This window comes from Dromiciops gliroides, chromosome 2, assembly GCF_019393635.1.
Source record: "Dromiciops gliroides isolate mDroGli1 chromosome 2, mDroGli1.pri, whole genome shotgun sequence".
NCBI lineage: Eukaryota > Metazoa > Chordata > Mammalia > Microbiotheria > Microbiotheriidae > Dromiciops > Dromiciops gliroides.
The window spans coordinates 590,411,985-590,423,903 of NC_057862.1; the positions used below are offsets into that span (position 1 = coordinate 590,411,985).

The following is an 11,919-nucleotide window of genomic DNA, read 5'->3' on the forward strand; positions in this document are numbered from 1 at the left end:
TGAATGTACTTAGTACTTATAACAATGCTTTGATGGATCTGTGATCTCATCCACATGAGTACTCCCTCCTTTGGTACAGACTGTGACCCGTTCTTACCTTTTCCTACTCGACTCTTGCTTATGTCATCATATAAATCTACACAGGGCACACATCTAATATAGTTTGGCCCTTTCTCTAAATTTCTTAACATTGCATGGGTGTCATTGGATACATAGACTTTCAATTTTTTTTCCCTTGTGTTCATTATATGAACAAGCTATTTCTTTTTTTGATGATAAATCTCTCTAATTACATATGCCCTTATTTTCCTCCTGTTTTTGGAACCTGCCTATTCCTGTCTCATTCTATTATACAGGATGAACTGCATAGGTATAAAGATTATTCTCAAAGAATATTTTATAGATTTAGAAATTAGGCACGTGGGTCAGTAATTGTTATTATTATCTGTTACCTTTTTGAGCAATGATGTCTGTTCCCCTTCCCCCACCTCCCAAGTATTTGGTATCATTTCCCTTTTCAGATATCATGGGAGCCTAATATTCTTTAAAATTATAAAAATTATATCACTTCCATCATTGATTCCTCTTTCAGGATATTTGACCTAAAATTGATGATTTCCCCCTCTTTTATTTTCTTTAGGGTCATTTTTACTTTATCACAGAGCAAACATGGAGCTGTAATGTAAATATACACATACATACATGTATGTGTACAAATTATATATATGTGTGTGTGTGTATATGTGTAAATATAAGGTTTTGTTATGGAAGATTTTATATATATATAATGTATATATCACATATATATTATACATATTAAGATTATATATGCATATTGTTATGGAAATCTTTTAAATCTTTGACATTTTTCTATATTAATTTTCTTTCAAGTTTCATGTTTAAATGTCCTCAGATTGATAGGGTTTAATTGGATTTTTCATCAAGATTTCTGCAAATTTGTTTTTCCCTTCCCTATTTATCTATGATTTAAGAAATGATACTGTTGATGACTTTCCACTCCCTTCTTAATATCATAGCTATAGAACTGGAAGGCAGGTCAGATATCATCAAGTTGAACCCTGTCATTTTACAGATGAGAAATTAAGGCCCAGGGAGGGTAAGAGACTTGTCCATGGTCACACAAAGAGTAAGGGTCTGAAGTGGGATATGAACACAGATTTTCATGATTTCAAGGTTAGTATGACAAACAATATTTCACTCCCTTTTATAAAAAGTTTTACAAATGAATTTATATTCTAAACTGATATTTCCTTTGGCTCATACCTCTGTCCACTTTGCAAGCATCTTAAGTATTTGTTGGTTGAGATAGCATCTAAGTTTTATTGGTCTCCTCATTGTGGTGATTGATTTCATAGGTTGAAGTTCCTTAGGAAATGGTGATAATCTGTGTCAGTGTCTTCTCCTTTATCCATTCCACCCTTTTAATCAATAGTTTGTTTAAATAGGTCATGTTAGAGTCATTAAACTGGACATCATATCATTTTTATTATTCTAATTTGGTATTAATTTTTTTCTTTGCTCTGGCAAGTTAATGATTTGCCTGTACACAGACAGTTGGTTTGGAAATAATTTACCTAACAATAACCATAAGATAAGATATTTAGAGTTACAAAGAACCTTAGATTCCATCTTCTCCAACTCCTTCATTTTACAAATGAGGAAACGGAAGCCTGAAGAGATTGAGTGACTTGTCTAAGCTCCACAGATAGTAAATGTCAGAGGGATGATATGAACTCAGGCCCTCTGACTCTTTAGCAAGTGTTTTTCCCATTGTACTACACAGTCTCACAACCATTTTCTGTCTGTTAGAGTCAATTTCATATTGAGTGCCTTTTTATTCTCTTCCTGAAGGAAGTAATCATGATGTAGTGTAAAGCTTCTTCGTAGTCTACACGCTTTTAGCTTCTCTTGGTTTTTTGTTCCTGAACTATGTTTTCTGGCATATTTTTTGTCATTTTCCTGTGTTCACCTTTACACTGAGGTCACTGAACATTAAAGAATATGATGATTTAGTTTGGATCATTTTACTGAGATCTTCATAGAATTTATTTGCTTTCTAATTCTCTGAAAAAGGTAGTAGTACATAAGACATAAGTGGAATTATTTTTGCTTTTATTCTTTAACAGCTTAACCTGAGCATATATAAGATGACCACATTTTCCATTAACTTATGTTTCTTTCCCTTTGGCACATGATAGAACCAACTCTTTTTATTTCCTTTTTCTTTATGGTTCACCAAGGAGAACCTTTGAATCATTCCTCCATTCACGTATAACTTTCTTTTGTCTTCTGGTTTCATTTGTAATGAGAATATCAAGATCAATATGACTCAGTTTCTCTAATCTTTGGATTCTTAACTCAGGGTCAGTGAATTAAAATATATTTTAATTACTATTTCTACATAATTGGGTTCTTTTGTAGTTATAGGTTTTATTTAATGCATTTAAAAATATTATTCTGCAGAGGGGTCTGTAGCCTTCCCTAGTCTGCCAGAGAGGTCCTTGACACTAAAAATGCTTAAGAAGCTTTTTCTAATTAGTCCTCTTGTTAGTCACTGAATAAGAATTTAACCTTTAGTGTATCAACAACTAAATTAATTCTAATAGATCATTTAACTCTTAGTATGCTCTACTCCCTTTTCTGAAAGTCTCCCACTATTACTGTGGAAGTGAAAGGCATAGAGAGGAGCTGTGTTACAATATAGAGCCATTTTTTTGTATTTTGTTTGTATCATGGGTTTCTGTGGCCAAAAATTTACACTCCAAGTGGCAAGTCTTAACAGTAAAGAATACCTCTGAATTTAGCTAGACTGTCATCAGAAAGCAGATACAGTTGGCTTCTGGGGCTATACCCATTCTTGAAGCCTTTCCAGTGTGACAGGATCAGTTTGATCTTGTATTCTTCTAGCAAGATTGTGAAGAATTCAGGGTCTTCTCCATAACATGAGGAGGCTTTGGAGTAGGACTCTGTAGAGGTATATATGGCAAATGCTTACTATATAGTTGCTGATGTATTTGGAACTGGGAGTTACTAAAAAATCAACTGGTGTAGAATTTAACTTTGTAAAAAACTTAGCACCTAGCTACAACTTTTACTATAATCTGATAATTATTTTAGTAGAATATATGTGGTAGTGACCATTTTATACTTAACTTTCATAATCAAAAAGGATCAAAATGTTGAATAATGTATGGTTTAATCGAGTACATGGTAATTGGCTAATATAATTTTATATATATTTTTAATTGAATAAATTAGAAATTAGGTTTTTTATTATTAAAGACTATCATGGATATAATTGCTTCTATATGGATAACTCTGAATTTAATCTACTTTCAAACATTTCTTTATTTTTCTCTAATGGATTTCTAGTGTTGTTTTGAAAAGTTTACAGCATGATTACTAGCAACATGCTATTATTTGGGGGTTCCAAAATTTTATCATGATACAAGTCAAATTTCATTTCCATCCATTCATTCAATAAATATTTATTGAATAAATGTTTGTGAACATCTACTATGTTTTTGTTTGTTTTTACGGGGCAATGAGGGTTAAGTGACTTGCCCATGGTCACACAGCTAGTAAGTGTCAAGTGTCTAAGGCTGGATTTGAACTCAGGTTCTAATGAATTCAGGTCTGGTGCTTTATCCACTATGCCACCTAGCTGCCCAACACCTACTATGTTTAAAGAACTTATCTCACAATGAGAAAGATGAAAAAAATAAAGAAGATACTGTTCTTATCTACAAGGAATTTATGTAGTATCAGTAATAAAAGAACAGTAGGAGAGAAGAGAATAAGTGTTTTATATAGAATCTACTACGAGCCAGGCACTGTGCTAAACACTTTGCAAATATCATTTCATTTGATCCTTACAAAAACAATGTGAGGTAGATGCTGTTATTTTTTTTACAGTTGAAGAAACTGAGTCAAACTGAGATTAAGTGATTTGCCCAAGGTCACATAGCTATTATGTGTCTGAGCTTGGATTTGAATGTATGTTTTCCTAACTGCAGGCCCAGTGTTCTCTCCCCAGCTCCATCTAGCTGTTATATTACAAATGTACATAATATAAAATATAAGTGCACAAGAGGGGCACAAACAAGAAGAAATAAGTAAGTAAGAAAAACTTCTAGCTAGGAAGATCAAGGGGTATTCCTTCATGAAAGAAATAGCATTAAAATGGTCAATTCAACAGGCAGAGTTGGGGTCAGAGGGTATTTCAGGCACAGACAATGACATGAACAAAGGTAAAGAAATGGGAAAGTGGTGACAAATATTCAAAGGACAACAAAAAGTACAGTTTAATTTGAACATATAATATTTGAGGGGTTAAAACTAGGAAGAAAGCCTGGAGCCAGATTGTAGATGGCCAGGAAAACTAAACTAAAAAATTTGGATGTTATTTGTTAATAACAAATTAATAATAATAACAAAAATAATAATTTGTTAGTTAATGATTTTGGGGTAGTTAGGTGACACTAAGTGGCTCAGCAGACTGAATAGAGACTTGGTCTTGGACTTCAGGAAAACCTTAATTATTGTCCCTCTCTGACATAGACTGAGCAGGTCAACTCACTTAGCTTCTCCATGCTCTAGGCAACTCTTTTTTTTTTTCCTGAGGCAATTGGGGTTAAGTGACTTGCCCAGGGTCACACAGCTAGTAAGTATTGTGTCTGAGGTTGGATTTGAACTCAGGTCCTCCTGAATCCAGGGCCAATGCTCTATCCACTGTGCCACCTAGCTGCCCCTTAGGCAACTCTTTTAAGAATGAGTTTCAGAGAAAGTAGTTACCTGCAATGATAGAGGTGATTATATATATATATATATATATATATATATATATATATATATATATATATATATATATATATATATATATATATATATATATATATATATATATACACACACACACACATACATACACACACATACATACATATATACACACATATACATGTACAATATACAATGGTAGAGGTATACAATATATATATCATTGTATATACACACACACACAATTTCATTTCCTACCCCTAAGTTACACAAGCAGAGCTGTTTATTGGGATGATTAATTTGTAATCAGTGTATTGGACAGATTTAAAGGGGAAGATATAAGAGGGCAGGAGATCAGTTAGGGAGCTATTGCAATAAATTACGTAATAAGTAATAAGGGCTAGTAGGAAGGTGTGTTTGTTTGGATGTGAGAGTTGGAAAGTAAGAAAAAATTTGGGAAATATAATAGAGATAGAATCAAAAGGATTTTATAACTATAGTTATCCCATTCACATCACAACTCTTTCCGCATCATGGTTTTGATATATCATGAGTCAGCATAAGAAAGTAAATGGAAATTTGGGGGGAGTTTTGTGGAAGGCATAGATATGTGAAGGTCAGCAGATCACACAGAAAAAGTATAGAAACTCAGAAATGCATAAAATATGTGCGTATTATTGTAAACACCCCATAAAAAGAAAACAAGTCAGACTTTTTCTCCTGTACAAAGGGAAGGCCAAAAATTTTATGTGGGTTTTCCAGATTGTGAGGTGCAGTACCTCCTAATCTCCATGATGTGGAAGGGATAACTGCAATTGTTTATAGGAGCTAAGGAATAGGTAGTTGAAGATGAGTGTGGTTACTAATTCATTTATCTAGCGATAAAGCAGAACCTTTAAGATATATTTTCAGATCTGAAAAGTAAATCAAAACTTTTGATCAGAATGTATTTTTTCATTTATTTATTTATGTATTTTATTTATTTATTTATTTGTTCATTCATTCGTTCGTTCGTTCATTCGTTTATTTATTCATTCATTTATTTATTTGTTTGTTTATTTGTTTATTTATCGGGTGAGGCAGTTGGGGTTAAGTGACTTGCCCAGGGTCACACAGCTAGTAAGTGTCAAGGGTATGAGGTTGGATTTGAACTCAGGTCCTCCTGAATCTAGGGCCAGTGCTCTATCCACTGAGCCACTTAGCTGCCCCTGATCAGAATGTATTCTTAGACATTGGAAAATAATTTGAGACCTTAGAACACCTAAAGAGTAATGCCATTTGATGATTCAAATTCAAATTGAACAAACATTTGCCAAGCACCTACATTGTATAGAAAAATGTTGTAGATTCTGGGGTAGGAAGAATGTCCCCTTAGTAACTAAAAGTCCAACTGAGATAATACAGAAATATAGTACCATGTGATATAAAATATTATATGATATTGTAATAAGTGACTTTCTCCCTCATCTGTCCCAGCTTACCTGTCACATATCCTAAAAGGTACCCAAGGATCCAGAAGAAACAGTCTATAGGGAATCTTTTCTTTCTTCTTCCCCAGACCTTATTGCCCAGTTTCTATAAAGCCTAAACCAATATCTTTTTTTTTTTTTTAATATGGAACGCTTCATGAATTTGTGTGTTATCCTTCCTCAGGGGCCATGCTAATCTCTGTATCATTCCAGTTTTAGTATATGTGCTGCTGAAGCAAGCACCTAATCCAGTATCTCTTGGAGGTGGTTAAGAGCCATATTCTATTTTGACCTTTGGACTCAGTGCCTCTACCCAAAAAATATTGATTGGGGGGATATGGCTGCATATTCTACTTTGGAATCACCAATTACAATCTTTTTTTTTTTTTTTTTTTTGGTGAGGCAATGAGGGTTAAGTGACTTGCCCAGGGTCACACAAATAGTAAGTGTCAAGTGTCTGAGGCTGGATTTGAACTCAGGTCTTCCTGAATCCAGGGCCAATGCTTTATTCAATGCACTACCCAGCTGCTCCCATGACCAATACTTTATATGTAATAGCCACTTACTAAATGCTTTTCTATTCCATACTATAGCGTGCACAAAACAAAGCACTATGTGAGGTTCAAGAGAGAATATTATTAATGATAGAAGAATAAGGGATATAGCTCTTGGAAGAAGTATTTGAGTTGATTTTTAGAGGATGGGTAATAATTTAGTAGGATAAGTAGAGGAGGATGGGTATTATTAAAAACATTATAAGTAATATTAAACCAGTACAATTGATTGCACTACCTTTGTAACTGCTTACATTTAAGTAAATGAGTTAAAACACAATAATATTATAACTTTTTAATCACTCTAATTTGATTCTTTGTGCATTGATTTCTATTTACCTCTTATATGGTCATGGTATATACACTATTTTTGTGGTTCTGATATTTTTTTTTACTGTACATTATTTCATAATAATCTTTCATATTACTATATATTCCGCATGCTCATTGCTTATAATTGAGTTGTAGAATTTTCTCATATATGAATATACCACATTTTGTTAAACCAATTCCCTCTTATTTGATATTTAACTTGATTCCAGTTTTTGTAATGACAAATAATGCTGCTGTTAAAAATATTGGAACGGTTAGTCCCTTTCCATATTTTTTAGCAAATATACTCAATGGTGAAATGACTGTGTAAAAGGGCTTTATAATTTTTACTGCCATATATCTATATAAAAACACTGTACTGGTGTGCAATCTTATCAGCAATGAATAAGACTAGAAGGGGGACATTTTAGGAACTGGGAACAGTGTAAGCAAAGGTATGTGGGTGGGAAGATATAATTCATTGGGGGGATAGAGAGACATCCTATTTTAATGGAACATATAGAGTATGGAGGAAAGTAATATGATATATTACTGGTGTAGGGGTCAAATTTTAATTGGGGAGTGTTAGCTAGGTGGCTTGCTGCTATATTGGGGTAAGGAAGGAGACCAACAATCTCCCCCCAAAACAGAACAGGGTTTATTAACAAGAATGAACTTAAAAACACAAGCAAGATCAGTAGAATTAAGGGAAAGGAAAACAAATGGGGGAAGGGAAATGATACAACCTGAATAACACCTCCATCCAGGGATCAGCTGAGAACACACAGCTGTGTCCTGTCACTTTCCAGCTTCAAGCTAGAATGGTGAAACTCCTCCCTTCTCCTTCCCAGCAGACCCCAGGCTGACTACACACAGCCCTAAGCCAATTGGCTGGCAGCCCTTACTGACAGTCACATGACTGCCCTCACTGGGCTTCCAGTCCTTATAATTTTGCCAGGCCCATGTAGGCTTCAGTGAGTGGTGATGGTGTGAGGTGCCAGTGACATGGCAACAGCTACAACCAGTGGGCAGAACACTGTGTAGTTGTGGAGGTGTGGCACCTGAGCCCCAGGCCAGTGAGCACGCTGGTTTTTAAAAAATTCTAGCCAAAAGATGGGGTCATAAAACCTCGAATAACAATTAATTCTTTACATTTTGGGGGGCGGTGAGGCAATTGGGGTTAAGTGACTTGCCCAGGGTCACACAGCTAGTAAGTGTCAAGTGTCTGAGGTCAGATTTGAACTCAGGTCCTCCTGAATCCAGGGCCGGTGCTCTAGCCACTCACTGCACCACTTAGCTGCCCCTAAAATTATTTATTATTAAAAAAAAGACATTAGCAAGCAAAAAAAAAACCCCAAACCCAAATGCATTCATGATAGTAGGAATCAAATTTTGTAAATCAATATAAATTAGCATGTGGCCTATAAAGATCAAGGCATCATACTGTTGTTTTCAGAGACTTAAATACTTAATTGGATTGGCAAAGAGTTACAGTGCAAACAGTCCTAGATTTGGAGTCAGAGAAGTTTGTGTTAGAAACCTAGTCCTTTGTGATCACAGTTAAATGATTTAATCTCTCTTGTCCTCAGTTCTCTGTGAATATCTTATAGTGCATAACCAGAACCAATGAGTAAGAGGTGCAAAGGGAGAAATACAGGCTTGATGTCAGGAAAAAAACTTTCTAACAATTAGAGCTATCCTAAAGTGGAATGGGCAGGTTTAAGAGGTGGTAACTTCTTCCCCTCCTTGAAGGTCTTCAAGCAGGAACTAGACAACACAATTAATAAAGTGGGGTTTTTGTTTTGTTTGTATTTTATTTTATGCACACATAGTTGGACTAGGTGGCCTGTAAATTCCCTTTCAGTATTTAATCTGTGATCCTGTGATCAGATATACCTTTTCCCAAGATGCTCAGTACAGAGTAGTCTTTATAAATCTGGGTTGAATTGAATTAATAATAACTACTAATATTCAGATCATATGTTTTAAATGATGTCTTTATCAGTCAATCTTCCCTTGTGGCTCCTACTTTTTCATTATTTTTTATTTTCTGTGCTTTTTAGAAATTTAGGTTTGTCAGTTTCAGTTAGGAAATAATGAGTGATATTGAATTTTCTACCTAGCTAATTTTCAGATGAAATTGGATTAATATGGCTCTGTTTATCACACAGATCAATGCATTTCAATCCTTGACAGAGTAGATCCCAAGGTTTTTTTTTTTATATATATATAATTATAAAAATAATTATGTGGTTACTCCTTAGTTTCCAGAAAAGATATAAGAAATTTAAAGATTAAAAGTAGGGGAAAATATGGAGGAATGTGGTAGATAGGTTCCTATGAGTTTCTATTTCTTTCTTGTCAAGGTTCAAGGTCTGTTGGTCAACAAGTTCTTGTTAAGTGTTTGTTACATTCCAGGTACAGTGATAATTGCTGGAAATCCAAAGAAAGTGAGAAATATAATCCCTGATTTCAAGGAGTTTCCATTCTAATGGTGGTTCCAGTGATCTCTGGTGCATGCAAAAGCCAAAAGAATAGGGAAGGGCTCAAAAACATCCTGTTAAAGATAAATCTGTCTCTGAAATTGAGACTTTGCAGATAAAATTTTTAAATAAGATAGGGTTTCTGAGCCCCTAGAGTTTACCTCATGTAGTAGTGGGATATGACACACAAAATAACTATAAAACAAAATTCTGCATGGTGAACATATTGAAGAGATGCAAGCAAAGTGCTATATGAGGTTTGAAGGAGGAAAATTGATGGAAGATCTCATGTTCCAATCATAGAATCTCAGAGTAGGAAATTACTTTCAACGTTAGCTAGTAAAGACTATTTCTGTATAAGAATCTCCTCTTCACCATATCAGATAAGAGGTTGTTGGGCCTCTGCTTGAAACCCTCTAGTAAAGGGGAACCCATTAATTACTCAAGTAAGCTTTTCCACATTTGGATTGGACTGATTGTTAGGAAGAGTTTTATTCTTCCTGCTCTAACACCTAAATTTTCCTCCATTAGTGTTGACTTGTACTATTTATTTTTGACTCATACTTCTTTCTGTCATATGGGATTAAATAGAATAATACTAATTCTTTTTAAAGAATGAAGACTTTCAAATACTTCAAGATTGCTCTCATGATTTCCCTTGAGTCTTCTCTTCTCCAGGTGAAGAAACTTCAGTTTAATTAACTGATTATCCTCATGTGGCCTAAACTTTAAGACCTTCACATCCTGGCTACCTGTTATGAATGCTACACAGCTTCTCAATAATCTTCCTTCAGCTTTGACACGTAACAGGTTCACAACTAAATACAATTCTCTGGACATGGTAAGACCAGGGCAGACCACACCTGGGCATTAATATTTCTAAATGCATTGACTTTTTTGTTGCCATGTGGCAAAATTGACTCATATTCAACATAAAGTTTACTAAAATCCCCAGATCTTTGTGGAAAAGCTATTTATTAGCTATTATTCCCCCATCTTTAAGTTGATTTTTTGAACCCATGTAAGAATTTACATTTGTCTCATATATTTCCTTTTATTAGTTAGTCAAATTTTCTTGTAGGGCTTAAAATGAGTAAGAATGCAATAGGTGAAGAGAGAAGAAAAGGCAATTCCAGACACAAGAAAGTATGGATGTAGAGTATTCTACATATTTAGAATAACCAGTACAAAGACATGGAGATGGGAGGTGGAGTATTGTCTTTGAGAAACTGCAAGTAGGCCAGTGTTATTGGAACATAGAGTATTGAAGGACAGTAAAATGTAAAAAGAATGGAAATGTAGAAAGGATCCAAATTACAAAGGACTTTAAACTCCTAACAAGATTATAAACTTGATCCTTGAGATGATAGGAAGTCACAGGAGCTCAATACCTGAGGCTAGATTTGGAAGAAGAGGAAGCAACATGGCCAGGCCTACACTTTAGAAAAATAACCTTGACAGTTTAAGGGACGATGAATGGGACTGGAGAGAGGCTTGATGAAAGGAGAATGAATAAAAGTTATTGCAATGGTCTAGGAAAGAAGTGAAGAGGGCCTTAACTAAAGTTGCAACTCTCTTGAATGGAAAGGTGAGGTATAAAATGTTGCAAAGGTAGGAATGATAAAACTTAACAACCAATTGGATATGTGGGATGAGTGAGAATGAGGCGTTTAGGATGACATTTGAAGTGAGGATGGATGACTGGGAGGATGGTGGTACCTTTGACAATAATAGAGAAGTTGAGAAGAGGGCAGGGTTCTGGGGGAAAGATGACAAGCTCTGTCTTGGACATGTCAAGTTTGAGATGCCTCCAGTTGGAGATTTCCCAAAGGCAGATAGTGATGCATGACTATAGCTCAGTAGAGAGATTAAAAATGGATATATAAATGTGGCAATCATATATAATAGAAATGATAAACAAACTCATGGAATACGATAAAATCACCAAGAAATAATATGGAAGAGAGACAAGGAGAGAGCCTTGGAGGGCAAGCACCTGTGATTAGGATATATGATAAGAATGAAAAAATCAACAGAAAATATCAACTGTTCAGACAGATAAAAGGAAATCCAGGGCAGAGCAGTGACTTAGGTCTTAAAACTTGATCTTTTGACTCTAGATGAGTGCTCTTTTCAACTAACCAATTTTCCTTCTTGCATAGAGCCAAATCACATGCTATCAAGATCCAGAAAAATAAAAATCTACAGAACAATGGTGTTAAGCTTTATTCCTGTCTCAAGATCTTCCATTAGAGTCTTAACAACTGGCTTGTAGAGTCACTTACAGTATCATCTATGAAT

At 34.8% G+C, this 11,919-nt stretch overlaps 1 non-coding gene across 1 annotated transcript; it reads right to left on the bottom strand.

Moving 5' to 3' along the window:
* Window positions 1–6,408: 6,408 nt before the first annotated feature.
* On the bottom strand, window positions 6,409–6,512 carry LOC122744959. Its single transcript, XR_006355284.1, has one exon. It is a non-coding gene; the product is annotated as a U6 spliceosomal RNA (small nuclear RNA).
* Window positions 6,513–11,919: the final 5,407 nt, after the last annotated feature.